The following is an 8,952-nucleotide window of genomic DNA, read 5'->3' on the forward strand; positions in this document are numbered from 1 at the left end:
ATGGTCTTGTAGCGGATGCGAGCTTCAACTGGAAGCCAGTGGAGAGAGCGGAGGAGCGGGGTGACGTGAGAGAACTTGGGAAGGTTGAACACCAGACGGGCTGCGGCGTTCTGGATGAGTTGTAGGGGTTTAATGGCACAGGCAGGGACCCCAGCCAACAGCGAGTTGCAGTAATCCAGACGGGAGATGACAAGTGCCTGGATTAGGACCTGCGCCGCTTCCTGTGTGAGGCAGGGTCGTACTCTGCGAATGTTGTAGAGCATGAACCTACAGGATTGGGTCACCGCCTTGATGTTAGTGGAGAACGACAGGGTGTTGTCCAGGATCACGCCAAGGTTCTTAGCACTCTGGGAGGAGGACACAAGGGAGTTGTCAACCGTGATGGCGAGATCATGGAACGGGCAGTCCTTCCCCGGGAGGAAGAGCAGCTCCGTCTTGCCGAGGTTCAGCTTGAGCTGGTGATCCGTCATCCACACTGATATGTCTGACAGACATGCAGAGATGCGATTCGCCGCCTGGTTATCAGAAGGGGGAAAGGAGAAGATTAATTGTGTGTCGTCTGCATAGCAATGATAGGAGAGACCATGTGAGGATATGACAGAGCCAAGTGACTTGGTGTATAGCGAGAATAGGAGAGGGCCTAGAACAGAGCCCTGGGGGACACCAGTGGTGAGAGCGCATGGTGCGGAGACAGATTCTCGCCACGCCACCTGGTAGGAGCGACCTGTCAGGTAGGACGCAATCCAAGAGTGAGCCGGGCCGGAGATACCCAACTCGGAGAGGGTGGAGAGGAGGATCTGATGGTTCACAATATCAAAGGCAGCAGATAGGTCTAGAAGGATGAGAGCAGAGGAGAGAGAGTTAGCTTTAGCAGTGCGGAGAGCCTCCGTGACACAGAGAAGAGCAGTCTCAGTTGAATGCCCAGCCTTGAAACCTGACTGATTAGGATCAAGAAGGTCATTCTGAGAGAGATAGCAGGAGAGCTGGCCAAGGACGGCACGTTCAAGAGTTTTGGAGAGAAAAGAAAGAAGGGATACTGGTCTGTAGTTGTTGACATCGGAGGGATCGAGTGTAGGTTTTTTCAGAAGGGGTGCAACTCTCGCTCTCTTGAAGACGGAAGGGACGTAGCCAGCGGTCAAGGATGAGTTGATGAGCGAGGTGAGGTAGGGGAGAAGGTCTCCGGAAATGGTCTGGAGAAGAGAGGAGGGGATAGGGTCAAGTGGGCAGGTTGTTGGGCGGCCGGCCGTCACAAGACGCGAGATTTCATCTGGAGAGAGAGGGGAGAAAGAGGTCAAAGCACAGGGTAGGGCAGTGTGAGCAGGACCAGCGGTGTCGTTTGACTTAGCAAACGAGGATCGGATATCGTCAACCTTCTTTTCAAAATGGTTGACGAAGTCATCTGCAGAGAGGGAGGAGGGGGGGAGGGGGAGGAGGATTCAGGAGGGAGGAGAAGGTAGCAAAGAGCTTCCTAGGGTTAGAGGCAGATGCTTGGAATTTAGAGTGGTAGAAAGTGGCTTTAGCAGCAGAGACAGAAGAGGAGAATGTAGAGAGGAGGGAGTGAAAGGATGCCAGGTCCGCAGGGAGGCGAGTTTTCCTCCATTTCCGCTCGGCTGCCCGGAGCCCTGTTCTGTGAGCTCGTAGTGAGTCGTCGAGCCACGGAGCAGGAGGGGAGGACCGAGCCGGCCTGGAGGATAGGGGACAGAGAAAATCAAAGGATGCAGAAAGGTATATGAATATGTATATGTATATGAACGCATAATGAGACATTCATGCACTGAAAGGAGTTCTTGACAGGTGAAAGAGTCCAATCATCGTTGAGTTCAGTTTATTCAGTGTCTGGTGGCACAACACTGCTGAACTATTTCCGTGGAAGAGACATTTGTACTTGATCGGGATGAGGTCGTTTGACTTGGTTGCTACGCAATAGATGAGGAGTTAATTGGCTCATTTCATGAAGTGGAGCTTTGGTTCATGTTCACTGTACATCCATTAGTTATTATTATTTGCAAAAGTGTGTAGCTACACTGTACTTGCCTATGTAACTACTGTACTATGTTAATACATTTGTAATAGGGACACATGGCAAAGTGAGACTGTTGTTTTTGTTCTAGTCCAATAAAACTGAGCCGATGATTGGTTGGGTTTTTTGTTTTACTATTCTCAGTGCAGCCTGTTGTTTGGAGTGGTTCAAGACCGCACAGATAACAAACAACAGAGGAGAGAAACAAAACAAAAAAATGTCGAAGATAAAGGCAAATGTATGCAAAAAGTAAAGAATTTAATAAAGTAGCCAATTAGTGAAGTTGTGAAGAGTTGAGTTCTAGTACAATGCTTGAAGTACAGCACTTAAAGCTGCTTCTTGTTCACTCCTCTCCATCTGTGCAGACACAGCAGGACACTGGCTTGAAAATCCTTTGGAGAACCCAACGGACTGATCCTTTCTTGGGTCAGATGGCAACAACCTCTGTAAATGTCAAGAAGGTGAAAGCCTTTGGTTACAAACACTGACCTGTTAATGGGCTCTACTACACCAAGCTGTCAAGACTAAAGGCATCGGTCTCTGTCAGTGTAACTCACCTGCTTTCACGTCCTCTCTGTCCTTCTCTTCCACCCGAGGTTGTCATTGGTTACCTCTACTGCTAAAAGTAGAACCCAACGCGCTTCGGCTTCAGTTTGCTCCTCAATTCATGCACCTTGGTAGGAAAGAGAGGTAGCAGCAGTGATCCCTTCCCTTTGCATTGGTTACCTCTACAACAGTCTGCAGACAGAGAACACACGTGACCCTCTCTACAAAATACTGCACACCTTTATATGTTTAGGGTCAAAGGCCATTTGTGACTAAGTAGCGGGTTAGTTATGGTGTGATTGTGCTGCATAGCACATTGGTCCTTGGAGCTGGAATGAGCTGTGCAGGTGTCCCTGCTGTCTACCTCTTCCTGTTTCTCTGCCTCTGTGTTCTGTTGTAGCCCAGAGGAGGCGTGGCCTGGTGTCATTGGGGTGGAGACTGGCATCACAGTAGACTCTGCGTAGAAGATGAGGCAAGTTTCTGCCACAGGGATGAGGATGGCCTCTGCGTTGGGGAGGACACGAGCTTCTTTATTGAGAATGACGTGAACCTCTGCATGAAGTGCAAGACTCACTGAGTGCGTGCGAGCGGAGGGGGCAATGTGGGTCAGGTTGAGCCGATGGGCTGTGAAACCTACCAAAAGCTTGCCCAGGAGGTTTTCCACAGGGAGGGACTTGGCGGCGTGGGCTTCAAAATTCTCTGCACCTCATCCACCACTGTAGAGCAGATTAATTCTGCACTTTGCATCTCCAGCAGTTCCTTCTCCCCAGAAGCGACTGGATGGTAGTGACGTCCGCAGCCCGGGAGAAGGGAGCCAAAAGGGGAGGGCCCTTGAGACCGGCGCCAGAGAGCTTCTGTCCTAGGGCCACCACCATGCCCATGGCTAGGTCTCTCAGCATGGTGGAATGGGCCTCTGAGCGACCATCCTCCGGCTGGGGCCACAGGGCCAGGAGCAGTCTGGGCTCCATGCCACCTGGGACTATAGTTGACTAATCCAACTGGGGGACTATAGTGATGTGCAGTTAGCAAACAATTTGTTATTTTTTAACAACTCTTTTTACTGACTCGAGAGTCTGTTTAAAAAAAGATATAATTCTGAGTGACTCGTTGATTTTAGTCATTCGTTTGACCTGCTAGTGCTGGCCGCAATGAGTCCAACGGCAGGATTATAGATGCCCCTCCGGCTCAGATGTGCCCCGACCACCAACTGTCTATCATATGCACTCAGGGAAATAGATCATGAGCATAGAGAAGAACTGATAACTGATCGCATGGTGCAAGAATGACTGCAATTAATTGATTGTTGAATGTAATGATGGACACAACAGCTTTGTAGAACCAAAACATACACAGCCTCTGTTCAACAAACTCGAACTCAAGAACGAATCGTTTGGGGGGGCTGCAGTTTGCGAACAACTTTGTGCTTATGTATTTTATAAGAGGCTGTGACCAAAACCTGAACACTCGTAGTTGTACTAGCACCCTCAGGGCTGTCAACCTCACACATCTCCACACATGTCTTTTGTCAGCAGCAAAGATAGATTACATATCATGTTATTTTGTCCACACCACAGTGCTACAGAACACCTGTTGTAGCCTCAGGCTAACAAACCAGACAGATTCACGCACACAGTCATCCTCACTGTCTGTGATTCTAATCTGTAGACCAATGAGCTGTTTTGTCATGGTCATGGAGGGAACTGTGAGTAGCCTACAAACACTTTGGATACAAACCACAACAGCTGTCTTCAAGATGACTAAGGATACGTCAAAGATGACTTCAAGAAGTCAAGAGGCATACTTCTTCCTTTAAGCAGATGACTGAGTAATTTTGTAGTCAAATGCGACATATGTATTGTGATGTTCTAATGGTCTGGAGCCCCCAATACAAGCCCCATTTGGACAAACACACTTTTTTACCCATTGAAAGCTACTAAACTAGTGTATGTCTTCCCCAGTGGAAGCAGAATACGGAATACTAAACACCCTGTAATCCACAGTATCATCTCCGCAAGCTCAACTCAAACAGCTTTGAACATCATTCCATACTGTTATTCTCATCGTTATACAGGTGAGCCAGACTGGCACAGTATGATTGGAATCCCTATGCCCATGTTACTGTAATCACACCACATCGCATCTGGATGTGTTCCTCATGTATTCCACCAAGGACAGTACAAACTGATTTTTCAGTCATACATGACATCAAGGAAGTTGTTATTCTAAGTAAATATAGGACTTTGTTGCTAGGGGCTACCACTGAATGAACACCTGCTTTGCACATGTACAGTCCCACATAGGCAAACGCCTCTATAGCGCCTTGCGGTCAGATGCCGAGCAGTTGCCATACCAAGCGCTGATGCAGCCAGTCAAGACACTCTCAATGGTGCAGCTATAGATCTTTTTGAGGATCTGAGGGCCTATGCCAAATCTTTTCAGCCTGCTGAGGGGGAATAGGCGTTGTCATGCCCTCAGATCGCCATGATAGGTCCTGTCACGTCCTGACCAGTAATAGGGCTTATTTGTATTGTAGTTTGGTCAGGATGTGGCAGGGGGTATTTGTTTTATGTGGTCCGGGGTGGTGTTTTGTTTAGAAGGGTGTTTGATTTATTATTTCCGGGTTATGTTCTATGTTTTTTGTATTTCTATGTTCTCTCTAGTTTAGTATTTCTATGTCTAGGTAATTGGGTGTTGGACTCTCAATTGGAGGCAGGTGTTTTTAGTTGCCTCTGATTGAGAGTCCTATATATAGGTATGTGTTTTGTGGGAGATTGTTTCTGTGTATAGCGTCAAGCCTTACAGGACTGTTATTCGGCGGTGTTTCTTTTTGTGTACGTGTTTCTTTTTGGTTCACCTTCTTTGCCAACTAAATAAAAAAGAAGATGAGTGCACATTTCCCCGCTGCGTCTTGGTCCGCTTTATCCGACGACAACCGTTACAGGTCCTTAGCGATATGGGCATCAAGGAATTGAAGCTCTCAACCCTCCGTTTCCTGTAGTCCACGATAAACTCCTTTGTCTTGCCCACGTTGAGGGAGAGGTTGTTGATCAGGGTCTATCTAGGAGTTTCACTGCAGGTCTGAGAGAAGTATATACAGTATGCAGTCAGGTCTATTGTTCCTATTCCTAGCCTCTATCCAACCTCATGTCTGAATCAAGTAGGACCAGTGTGGGCATATGAATGTTGTATTTTGACTTATGAAACATGCTGTATTGTAATAGTTTTGAGGTGTCAACGGGAAGAGAGAGATGAGACTACTGTCTAGCAAACAGAGATATGGCTGAATATCTACTCCTTTTTACCACAGCCCTGTCAACAATATTCGTGATTCAAGTCAGAGTCCTTGTGTTCTGAATATAAATTGTTAATTTGTACACAGAGATAATTTTTCAATCTCAATTTTCGCATTCTCATTTGAATCCTCTGGGCAGATCTGGGTGTAAATTATTTCCTACTCATTTTAGTGTCTTGATTATTTATTGATACAGAGTCCTCCTGGACTCCATCTTGTTTCTTCTCCCAGATGCCCACATCCCCTTCTGAATACTGTTTATGTACTACAGGCCTTACATAATCACTGTTAAACATTTACAAAGAGATGTTTACACACAGAGAGAGAGAGAGAAAGAAAGAGAGAACACATTTAATTGCGTTCATTATTACTGCCCATTTTTGTCTGGTTCTATCTCGAGACCACTGGCTGCCAGTTATATCCTCCAACACAAAGAGAGACACAGAGTTGGCATCACCATGGCAACTTCCTCAAAGCTCCAGAACATAAACTTCCATCAATGCAGCAAAGTGTTACAGACTCCATGAGGGGTCTATAGTTTGAGTGTGTGGTGAGAGAGGAGAGTCCAATGAGAGCTTTAAAGGCCAGAGAAGTACATGTCAGAGTGATGAATGGCATTTAGGAGGGCCCCACTCAGATGCCCATCCATACAATAGAGAGAGACACTGACGCACTGCCTGGGATCAACAGCCCTGACAATGACTGTGTGAGTGTGTGTATGTGTGGGAGGGGCGGTGCCGTGTGTTTATGTATGTGTGTCTGTGTGTGCATGCGTGCGTGTGTACGTGTTAGTTTCCGAACTTGCCAAATAATCCAACAATAGACCTTATCCTATTTCTACTATTACTATAGTGCAATAATACCCCCAACACATTCCTTCGTTCACTGTGAATTACATCTGTCAGGCAGCTAAAACTGCATTGACCCTGAAATGAAGGACAGGGTCATTCAGCTGGCATCCTTATATAGTTAATATAGAGTGAATAAGAGGCGAGAGATGAGGATGAGACAGGAAGTGTCTTTTTGTTGGACACAAATGTCGGCCAGAGGTCACTCAATGTATCGGGTCTCAGAATAGAACAGCACCCCGACACAGAGATGTGTTTATTTTGCGTCTGTCTGCAACTCCTCGTGTCTGAAAATCATGTTATGACTCTTTGGCCAATTTGCTCTTTCTCCATCCCTCATCCCCCATCCCCCATCCTCCATCCCTCATCCCCCATCCCCCATCCCTCATCCTCCATCCTCCATCCCTCATCCTCCATCCCCCATCCCTCATCCTCCATCCCTCATCCTCCATCCCCCATACCTCATCCCTATCCCTCATCCCTCATCCTCCATCCCTCATCCCCCATCCTCCATCCCCATCCCCATCCTCCATCCCCCACCCCCCCATCCTCCATCCCTCAACCTCAATCCCTCATCCCCCATCCTCCATCCCTCATCCCCCATCCCTCATCCTCCATCCCTCATCCCCATCCCTCATCCCCCATCCTCATTCCCCATCCTCCATCCCTCATCCCCCATCCTCCGTCCTCCATCCCTCATCCCCCATCCCCCTCATCCTCCATCCCTCATCCCCCATCCTTTATATTCCATCCCATCCCTCATCCTCCATCCTTTATCCCCCATCCTCCATCTCTCATCCTCCATCCTTCATCCTTCATCCCTCCTCCTCCAACCCCCATCCCTTATCCCTCATCCTCCATCCCTCATTCTCCATCTCCATCCTCCATCCCCCATCCCTCATCCTCCATTCTCCATCCTCCCATTTCCCACTAACGATGTCTATATACAGTGCATTCGGAAAGTATTCAGACCACTTTACTTTTTCCACATTTTGTTACATTACAGCCTTATTCTAAAATGGGTGAAATACTTTTTCCCCCTCATCAATCTACACACAATACCCCATACTGATAAAGCAAAAACAGGTTTAGAAATTTTAGCAAATGTAGAAAAAAAAGAAAAAAAAGACTGAACTATATTTACATAAGTATTCAGATCCTTTACTCAGCATTTTGTTGAAGCACCTTTGGCAGCGATGACAGTCTTGAGTCTTCTTCGGTATGACGCTACAAGCTTGGGGAGTTTCCTATTCTTCTCTGCATATTCTCTCAAGCTCTGTCAGTTTGGATGGGGAGCATCAGCTATTTTCAAGTCTCTCCAGAGATGTTCAATCGGGTTCAAGTCCGTGCTCTGGCTGGGTCACTCAAGGACATTCATAGACTTGTCCCAAAGCCACTCCTGCGTTGTCTTGGCTGTGTGCTTAGGGTCATTGTCCTGTTGGAAGGTGAATATTCACCACGGTCTGAGGTCCTGAGTGCTCTGGAGCAGGTTTTCATTGGTCCTGACTAGTCTCACAGTCCCTGCCGCTGAAAAAAATCTCCACAGCATGATGCTGCCACCAGCATGCTTCAGGCCAAAGAGTTCAATCTTGGTTTCATCAGTCCAGAGAATCTTGTTTATCACGGTCTGACCATCGTTTAGGTGTGTTTTGGCAAACTCCAAGCTAGTTGTCATGTGCCTTTTACTGAGGAGTGGCTTCTGTCTGGCCACTCTCCCATAAATACCTGATTTGTGGAGTGCTGCAGAGATGGTTGTCCTTCTGGAAGGTTCTCCCATCTCCACAGAGGAACTCTGAAGCTCTGTCAGAGTGACCATCGGGTTCTTGGTCCCCTCCCTGACCAAGGCCCTTCTCCCCCGATTGCTCAGTTTTGCCGGGCGGCCAGCTATAGGAAGAGTCTTGCTGGTTCCAATCTTCTTATACACTGCTCAAAAAATAAAGGGAACACTTAAACAACACAATGTAACTCCAAGTCAATCACACTTCTGTGAAATCAAACTGTCCACTTAGGAAGCAACACTGATTGACAATAAATTTCACATGCTGTTGTGCAAATGGAGTAGACAACAGGTGGAAATTATAGGCAATTAGCAAGACACCCCCAATAAAGGAGTGGTTCTGCAGGTGGGGACCACAGACCACTTCTCAGTTCCTATGCTTCCTGGCTGATGTTTTGGTCACTTTTGAATGCTGGCGGTGCTTTCACTCTAGTGGTAGCATGAGACGGAGTCTACAACCCACACAAGT

This window comes from Salmo salar, chromosome ssa01 (assembly GCF_905237065.1).
Source record: "Salmo salar chromosome ssa01, Ssal_v3.1, whole genome shotgun sequence".
NCBI lineage: Eukaryota > Metazoa > Chordata > Actinopteri > Salmoniformes > Salmonidae > Salmo > Salmo salar.